The sequence below is a fragment of the Pinus tabuliformis genome, chromosome X, assembly GCF_031772625.1.
Source record: "Pinus tabuliformis cultivar Carrire ecotype Pingquan chromosome X, CPIR1, whole genome shotgun sequence".
In the NCBI taxonomy this organism is placed as follows: Eukaryota; Viridiplantae; Streptophyta; class Pinopsida; order Pinales; family Pinaceae; genus Pinus; species Pinus tabuliformis.
In genome coordinates this window covers 209,225,200-209,235,430 of record NC_142308.1, presented here as the reverse complement: position 1 = coordinate 209,235,430, position 10,231 = coordinate 209,225,200, and positions in this window count along the sequence as shown.

Sequence of the window (10,231 nt, the reverse complement as noted above, 5' to 3'; positions counted from 1 at the left end):
CAAACAACAATTTTGGACAACTCTGTCCCTTGTGCAGCGAAGGTTTCCTATACGCAACATGTTGTCCAAGTGCAGAGCGAAGGTGCTCTGTGTGTAGCGAGAGCCAATATTTTCCTATGAGGGCTATGGAATCACATTTTTTGCAAAGGAGAGGGAGGAGCTCGATGCGAGGATGGTAGAAAAGTGCAAATGAGTGTGAATGAGATCCTCCATGTGCTTTTATAATTTTCTTTTGTTTGTCTAAGTGATTAATGAGGTAGGATCGACCACCTCACCAATTCACTTTCTTTTTGAGTTTTGCAGTCTTAGGCCCTCTTCTTGTAACTTTAGAACCTTAGGAACATTATTACATCTAAAAACATAAATTACATTTGAATTCAAGTTCTATTGAGCAAATTTACCTATTGCTACTCCTCATTTGCTGGATTTATACATGAAATGACTGATTTTGTGGCCTTAACCCTAATGACATAATGGTGACACTGAGTTGAATGGAGACCATGATGATGTGACTAAGGTGATTTTAATGATTTTTTCATCATGGTAGACTCAACGGGGTGATGATAGTGACCGACATAGAAATTCTTGAGAGAGTGGAAATAGCCCTAGGCACACTAGCCAATGACCAAATTTTTGTTTGAAGACTCACTGAAATGACAAAAAATTGACATGACACCCTAAAAAAACCTTGTAAGAGAATGTTTGATCACTGGTGACAGACTGAATTGACTGACACTGACATCCTCACAGATAACCTTAGTTTTTTTTGCGACTTGGGAACCCAACCAATTCATTAACAAAAAAATATTGTGCCCAACCCAAAGTCTCCCTTTCTCTGAAATTGCTTTGTCCACACCTTATCACAATGATAGGATTACCCCTTGAAAGTCATATTCTAAACTTCTCGTAAAAAACTTCATCCTTGGGGGACCTGGAATTCACTGACACTCCTTGCCACACACTCTTATTTGTCCATTTCCAAGAATTTTGACCTAGTTCTCCCTTGCGTTCCCTTGAATCTCCCTAACACTCTCACCATCCACTAACACTGTCTGCCATGTGTTAGCACACCTTTTAATTCCTTGGCATGCCCTAACACTCCTTAGCTATCATGCCCTCACAACTAGCCTTAATTCTTTTTAGACTTGGCCAGAACCCAACCAAGTCCTACCCCGACTACAACAACTTAACCAAGTTATAGTTATTACAACTAGACTATGCCTTGTTCACCTAATAACTACCTATAACACATCTTAGGCTACTCATGTGCAATCTCAACTCATCACACTTAACAAGTTACCCATTCAAGGCTCATGTCGAACCATGGCCATAAAACAACTAAGAAACACAATTTACATCTTGACATGCCATAGCACATGGCACATCTAACAATCCCTTAGCCCTATGTGGCATGTGCTAGCATCCCCTACATTTCTTGGCATGCTTTTCACTCCGTAGCACATCCTAGCACTCTCTGACATGCCTTGGAACTCTAGCATGCTTTGGCACTGCCTAGCATATAACCTTTTCACTACCTCCTTAGAACACTTGGAACTCGTTGACACTCTCTATCACACACTCTTATCTCTTCATTTCCATGCATTTTAAACTAGTTCTCCCTTGTGTTTTTGTGGCACTCCCTAACATTCACTAGCATGCATTGACACACCCTAGCACATGGCACATTTTGCTATGTTGCCTTGGCACTCTATCATTCCTTGGCACTAGCTAGAATATCTTTTCGCTCCCTCCTTACCACACCTAGAACTCACTAACACTCCCTGTCACACACTCTTATTCATTCATTTCCATGTATATGAAAATAGTGATCCCTTTTGTTTCCTTTGGACTACATAACACTCCCTAGAATTCATTGGCACACCCTAACACCTGGCACATCTTGGCATGTTTCCATGTCCTCTAGCATCCCTTAGCATTGCCTACCATACCTTGTTACTCCCTCAGTACACATGTATCTCACTGACACTTCCTATCACAAACTCTTATTTGTTCATTTGCATGCACTAATTTGACCTTGTGCTCCCTTGTGTTTCCTTGGCACTCCCCAACACATCTTAGCACATGTTGACACACCCTAGCACCTTGCACATCTTGCTTGCATGTCACCCTAGCAATCTAGCATGGATTAGCTATTGGGTTATGTTATATTCTTTTCACGACAAGCCCACATAGTTAACTGGGGGGTTAGAAGGGGGGCAAAGTTGCGCCGATTGTGTAGCGAGGGGAGTCACAGGGGGTTTGAGGGGTGTTGTGCATGTTTTTTGCACATGGTTTTGGATGCGATGGTTTTCGGTCCATGGTTTTAGATGCGATGGTCTTCGGTCCATGGTATTGGATGCTTCAGCATGTATAAATATGTATTGTAACATTGAAAGGAACATAATGAAAAATAAAGCTGGTAGTCTTGGTTTTGGGATCCAGGGGAAAATCTCTGTGTATATGTGTTTTATGTGTTATTCTCTCGCATTGTTCACTTCATGTGTTCTATAATTCATATGTAGGTAATTTCTATACAGGGTTAAAAACTACATTCGGTATCAGAGCTATTTTGGCTTCAAGAGGACGCCTTTGTTGCTGAGGGGTTTCGTTTGGGCCTGTGGCAGACCCTGTTCAGTGGGAGATCTGTGGGATCGATTCTGGTGGTGAAAAAAGATGGCGAGAAGTGGAAAGATAGAGATCAAGGAATTTAATGGTCAAAGTTTTGAGTTGTGGAAACTCAAGATGGAGGATATGTTGGTGGATAAAGATTAGTGGATCGCGGTAGATCTGGGTACCAAACCAATGGGAGTGTTTGATGAAGAATGGAAGAAGTTGGATTGGAAGGGAAAGAGCAAAATATTATTGTATGTCTCAGATTCAGTATTGTTGAATGCATTAGGGGAAGCTACGATGAAGGCTTTCTGGGACAAGTTAGGGACTTTGTACCAATCTAAGTCTCTGATGAATAAACTGTTCCTACAGAAAACGTTGTATAACCTAAGGATGAAAGATGGAGACTCCATTAAAGAGAATTTGAATGCATTTAATACTGTGGTAAGTCAGTTATCGTCTGTTGATATCAAAATTTCATATGAATATAAGTGCATTAGTTTTTTGTGTTCTCTACCAGATTCGTGGGATAGTCTGGTTATTGGAATAGGTAGTAATGTAACTGCCTTGCAGTTTGATGAAATAGTATCATCCTTGCTGACGGAGAAGATCAATTGGAAAAATATGGAGAGCCAGAATGGTGATGCCTTGTCTCTATGAGGATGGTCCTAGAACATAAACAAAAATAAGTCATCGAGTGGGAGATCTAAATCTCCAGGAAAACCTATAAAGGTGGTTTGTTGGAAATGCGGGAAGGAAGGGCACTACAAAAGGGACTGTAAATCTAAAGCTCCTGACAAAGGAAATGGATCTAATGATTCTCCTTCTGTAGAGGCGAAAACCACCTCATATGAAGGTGGGGATGTGTACTTGGCTTCTTCAAGTACACATGTAGATCATGAGGCATGGTTGATTAACTCAGGTGCATCCTTTCACTTCACTCCCCATAGAGAGTGGTTCTGTGAGTATGAGAAATACGATGGTGGTGATGTCTTATTGGGGGATGATAGGAAGGCTAGAATCATTGGTCACAGAAAAATAAAGTTGAAGTTACAAGGTGGAAGGGTTAGAACACTTTCGGATGTTCTACATATTCCTGCATTGGCCAGAAATCTGATTTTTGTAAGCAAGCTGGATGATGCAGGTGTAAAAATAGTGTTTGAGTAGGATACTTGCAAGATGGATTGGGGAGAACTAGTATTGATGCAGGGAGTTCGAATTGGAACTCTGTACAAGATGCAAGGTAGCACTGTTTTTGATGGGTGCAATAGTTCTGTGGTTCCTAAAAGTGGAGCAGAAAATCTAGTGATCTTTGGAGAGAAGAGCATGCTGTTGCATCAAAGGCTTGGACATATTGGAGAGAAGGACCTTTGAATACTTCATGGTAAAGGTATGAGTAATAGCTCTCTAGATTTTTTTTTCTATGAAAATTGTGTATATGGGAAGCAGAATCAGGTGAGTTTCCCTTCTGGTGGTAAGAGGGCGAAATAGATATTAGAGCTTGTGCATAGTGATGTGTTTGGACCTATGAAGGTTCCATCACTGGGTAAGTCTATGTACTATGTATCATTTATAGATGACTTCTCAAGGAATACATGGATATATTTCTTTACGAAGAAATCTGAAGTCTTTGAAAAGTTTGAAGAATTTAAGGCTCTGGTGGAAAACCAGACAGAGAAGAAGATAAAGGTTCTGAGGACAGATAATGGTGGAGAGTTTTGCCGTAAGGAATTTGAAGAATTATGTTAGAAGTGTGGTATAGCATGGTAGAATACTACTCCATATACACCTCAAAAAAATGTAGTTGTAGAAAGAATGAACAAGACGTTGATGGAAAGGGCAAGAAGCATGCTCAGTGGTCCCGAATTAGGATAGGAATTCTGGGCAGAGGCGGTGGAGACATCATGTTACGTGGTCAATAGATCACCTTCATCAACGTTGGAGGATAAGACTCCACAAGAGGTATGGACTGGTAATAAACCCTCTCTTTCACATCTGCGGTTATTTGGATGTGTTTCATATGTACATGTTCCAAAAGAGAAATGAACCAAGTTGGATAGTAAATCTAAAAAGTGCATCTTTATTTGGTATAAGGATGGTTTAAAGGGTTATAAGCTTTGGAACCCAGTAACAAGGAAGGTTGTGTACAGCCGAGATGTGGTGTTCAGAGAGGTGAAAGATGTTATTAAACTTACAATCCAACCAAAGGAACCTGAGAAGATAGAGTTTGAGCTAAAGGAGGAAGAATCAGAAGATGAATGACCACAAACTCTGGGTGTGAGAAGATCACTTCAAGAAAGAAGGTAGCTAAAAAGGTATAGTCCAACTGCTTTCTGTTCAAATTTTTCTTTATCTATTACTGGTGATGATCCTAGAACTATGAAGGAAGCAGTAGATTCAGAGGATTGAAAACTCTGGAAGGAGGCCATGGTTGATGAAATGGAATCTTTACACAAAAATGAGGCTTGGGATCTGGTGGAGTTGCCAACTAGAAGGAAACCCATTAGCAGCAAATGGGTGTTCAAGAAGAAGACAAATGTAGAAGGAAAGGTGGAGAAATACAAAGCTCAGTTGGTAGGAAAAGGCTATTCCCAGGTGTTGGGAATTGATTTTGGTGATATTTTTTCTCCTGTTGCCAAGGTATCTTCTATTAGATTAATTTTATCGGTTGTTGCTGCAAGTTAAAGAAGTATCTGCATGGGTTAAAATAGTCACCAAGGATGTGGTATCAAAAATTTGATACATTTATATGGGGACTTGGCTTCACCAAAAGCAAAGCAGATCACTGTGTGTATTTTAAATTAATTGGTGACTGTGTTATTTATCTGGTCTTGTATGTGGATGATGTGTTGCTGGTTGGAAATGAAAAAGAAATTATCAGGATTTTGAAGACCCAATTGTCCTCCAAATTTGACATGAAAGATCTTGGTGCTGCAAACTATATTTTTGGCATGGAAATTAAAAGAGATCAAGCAAAGAGGAATCTCTGGTTAAACTAGATGAAGTATGTCGAGACAATATTGCAGAGGTTTAATATGCAGGATAATAAACCGATGAAGGTTCCTATTCCTGTAGGTGTAAAGTTATCTGCTGAACAATGTCCCAAGACACAATAGGAGGACGAGGAAATGGCCCGTGTTACATATGCAAGTGCAATCAGTAGCCTAATGTATGCGATGGTCTATACTAGACCAGACATTGCACATGCAGTGGGAGTATTGAGCAAGTTTATGTCAAAACCAGGGAAGGAGCATTGGACAATAGTGAAGCAGGTTTCAGGTATTTGCGTGGCACTAGTGATTATGGTTTGTGCTTCCAAGGAAGACCAGGATTGGATAGAGTGTTGGATATTCGTGGCTTTGTTTATGTAGACTAGGCTAGAGATCTGGATTAGACAAGATCTACAAGTGGGCATGCGTTTCACCTATTTGGAGGTGTAGTTAGTTGGATGAGTAAGAAACAATATGTAGTGGCACTATCAACTACAGAGGCAGAATACACGGTAGCCACTCATGCAAGCAAGGAAGTAGTTTGGTTGAAGAGATTGTGTTCAAGTATGGGGTTAGTATAGGGAGCTATACGGATAGACTGTGACAGCCAAAGTGTAATCTTCTTGGCAAAGAACCCTGCATGTCATTCAAATACAAAGCATATTGATGTTCAATATCACTTTGTGACAGATATGATAGAAGACAAAAAGGTGTTGCTGGTAAAGGTGGACACTTTGAAGAATAGTGTATATGCGTTGACAAAATATGTCAGCTATGAGAAGTTCTCTTGGTGTAAATAAATGATGGGCATTGCAGGACTGGATTAATGACTAAGCTCTCTTGTGGCCCCCTATGGAAAGAAAGCAACAAGTGGGAGAATGTTGGGTTGTGTTATATTCTTTCCACGACTAGCCCATGTAGTTAATCGAGGGGTTAGAAGGGGAGCGGAGCCCCCCCTTCATTGCGCCGATTGTGTAGTGAGGGGAGTCACAGGGGGTATGAGCAGTTTGGGTTGTGCTATATTCTTTCCATGACTAGCCCACATTGCTAACTGGAGGGTTAGAAGGGGGGCAGAGCCCCTGCTCCGTTGCCCTGATTGCGTAGTGAGGGGAGTCACAGGGGGTTTGAGTGGTGTAGGAAAATTTTGTTTTTGGGCCCTATATTAGGTTGGGTGGACCTACCTATGGTTTTGTGCATGTTTTTCGCACATGGTTTTCGATGTGATGGTTTTTTGTCCATGGTTTCGGACATGATGGTTTTCGGTCCATGGTATTGGATGCTTCGACATGTATAAATATGTATTGTAACAATGGAAGGAACATAATGAAAAATCAAGGTAGTAGTCCCGGTTTTGGGATCCAGGGGAAAATATCTATGTATATGTGTTTTATGTGTTATGCTCTCACATTGTTTATTTTCTGTGTTCTAGAATTCGTATGTAGGTAATTTCTATATGAGGTTAAAACCTACATTATCGCAACCTAGCATACCGTGTAAATCTCTCCTTAGCACACTTGGAACTCACTGACACTCCCTGTCACACACTATTATTCATTCATTTCCATGCATTTTGACCTAGCTCCCTTATGTTTCTCTCACACCCCCTAACACTCCTTATCATGCATTGTCACACCTTGGTGCTTGGCACATCTTGATATGCTTCGCTAGCAATCTAACATGCCTTGGTACAATGCATAACATACGTTGTCACTCCCTCCTTAACACACTTGGAAGTCCATGACTGTAATGTTCCAAACTAGGAAAAATAGTGCTATGCAAAGCAGACAATAAAAATAATACCATAAAATTAAATCAAACCATCTGATTACAAAACTTTCTGTAATGTGTTAGCACGCCTTTTCCTTCCTTAGCACACCTTGGCGCTCCTTAGCTATCATGCTCTCACAACTACCCTTACATTTTTTGCAACATGGCAACCATAGGCTTGCCTCCTACAAGTCCTATTATGAACTTCTCCTCGCACACTTCGTCCTTGAGACACTTAGAATTTGCTGACACTCCTTGGCATACAATCTTGTTCGTTCATGCATTTTGACCTAGTCCTCCCATGGGATGCCCTGACACTCCCTAACACTCATCACTATACATTGACAATGCCTAGCATATGTTAACATGCATTTTCATTCCTTGGTATGCCCTGACACTCCTTAGCTATCATGCCCTCACAACTACCCTTACTTTTTTTGGGACTTTGTTATGAAACCAACTCACAAAAATATAGAAAAGATTGATAAACGCCTTAGAAATAAGCTCTTTGAGTGGGAAACTTCCTTTACATTACACAAATGAACAATTCTTAGATGATACAAATGACAAGACCTTCTTTCTATATCTAGGAGTCTAAGGGGTCATAATATAATCAGAGTCGACATAACAATAATAATGTAAGGGCTCAATAATAAAAATAGTGGGCTTCTATGGGGCACAATAATAGTAATATGGGGACTACATGGGCACAACAATATAACAATGGGGTTGTACTAATAACAATAAGGGGTTACACTAGTAGTATAGGGACCTAACATGCCCCTCTCCTTCAAAAAGTGTTGTCCTCAATGCTTCAATAGTTCTTGATGCTTCTGTATAAATTCTTGTCCTTCCATGTGCAATCTTTAGCACGTAAGTTCTTCCACTTGATGAGATACTTTGAAATTGATCAATTTCGTAGTTGTTGGGTTCTTGTTTCTGTGACTGCTCTAGGCTCTAATATGATTTTTCTTTCCTCGTCAAGTTCTAGCAATATTGTTTGAAATGGGATCTTCTGCAACTTTTGAATGAATGGCCACACTTCTTCATCCTTCTTCCATTCATCCCTTGCTTCTTTTATCCAATCTGGTTGGTTAATAGAAATAGCACAAAAAAATGCTTCCACATCCTCATCCTTTCTTGAGAGTACATCTGCAACAACATTTTGCTTCCCGTTTTTGTAGATGATTTCAAAGTCACAACCCAGCATATTTGTGACCCATTTTTCTAGTTCTTATAAATATAATCTCTGTTCTACAAAGTATTTAAGACTATCATATCACTTTTTACCTTGAAGTGTCTTCCCATTAGGTAAGGTCACAATTTCTTAAGTGCATGTAGTATTGCCAACATTTCCTTCTCATAAATAGCTTGCTTGAGATGCAGCCATAAAAATAACCAATCACCTACATTAAAAATTCTTTCACTGCGATGTTGATCTGCCTATTGTTTCATTCGATTCTGTACCAATGTGGCATTGTCCTTTAAAAGTTGGAGAACTTGTTGTTGATGCTCGATGTGATCTTTCACTGTTTGAATCTTTTTATTCTTGATATGTCATTCTATCTTGAGAGTTTGAGGAGTCGTAATTTCTTCCAATGCATCACAAGATATGATTGGATTCATTTATTGATGCTCGATGTGATCTTTCATTTCTTGAACAATTTTCTTCTTGATATATCCTTCTATCTTGATAGTTTGAGGAGTGGTAATTTCGGCCAATGAATTACAACATATGGTCAGATTAATTTCTTCTTTCTCAATGTGATCTTTCACTTCTTGAACCTTTTTCTTCTTGATATGTCCTTCTATCTTATGAGTTTGAGTGGTAATTCTTGCCAATTCTTTACAAGATATGGTTGGATTTGTTGAAAATTGGCAACAAGAAATTTCTAAAAATAGAAGTGCTAAAAATAGCACTGCTAAAAATAGCAGTTTGGGAATCAATGTTGGATTGGGCAACAGGGAATGAAAAATGGAAGTGCTAAAAATAGAAGTTCTATTTTTAGCAGTTCAAGTTGGATTCCTATTTTTAGACAGTCCCTGGTCTAAACTAGGAAGTAAAATTCAAATTTTGTCTTACTAGCAGTTTGAATATTAATTAATTAATTCTCCATGAGTTAATTAGTTAAGGAAAATCAAACTTGAATTCTTTGTGAGAACATGGAATAATTACTCCACTGATTGGGGAATGTGTCCTTGATTTGCTCCACTGATTGAGGAATTAAGGATGAGTTCTATATTCAGAGGATCAGTTGACTTAGCTTAACTTAGTCAAGTTCAGTTAGATTAAATTAACAAGTTGTTAAATTAATGAGATATAGTTTGTTGATGCTTGCGTGCATGTGACAACTGGTATTTTCAGATAACTAAGTATTCACTCATGGATAACTGATGCATGGCAATTCAGACAGAGACCCTGTTGAGATCAGATGAGGGACAGTGTACTATCAGATGCTAGGATATTCCTAGTGAATATTCCTTCCATGAGGAAGGAATCTTCTTCCTTCTATGACTGTGTAGTTGGACCTGAGTTGACAGTAGGTATGATTTGGGCCAATTCATACATGTTATGTAATTGGACCCCAATCAAAACATCGGAAGGAAATAGGGGCTTGGAGGACTTGTGCAGCCTATATATATAGGCCTAGAAAGTCCATGAGCTACATCATCAGAGTACAGAGAAAGAAGGATAGCTTTTGAGCTAATTCTTTTTGTATGTTGTTGAGGATTTCCACTTGATTGATAATACAGAGATGGGGTTTTAGGCTGCTGTTATTCCTGGATAAATTCTTCTTTGCTATGTGTGATTGATTCCTTCTTATCAGTTATATGTGTTCATGCTTGATGTTGCTCATGGTTGA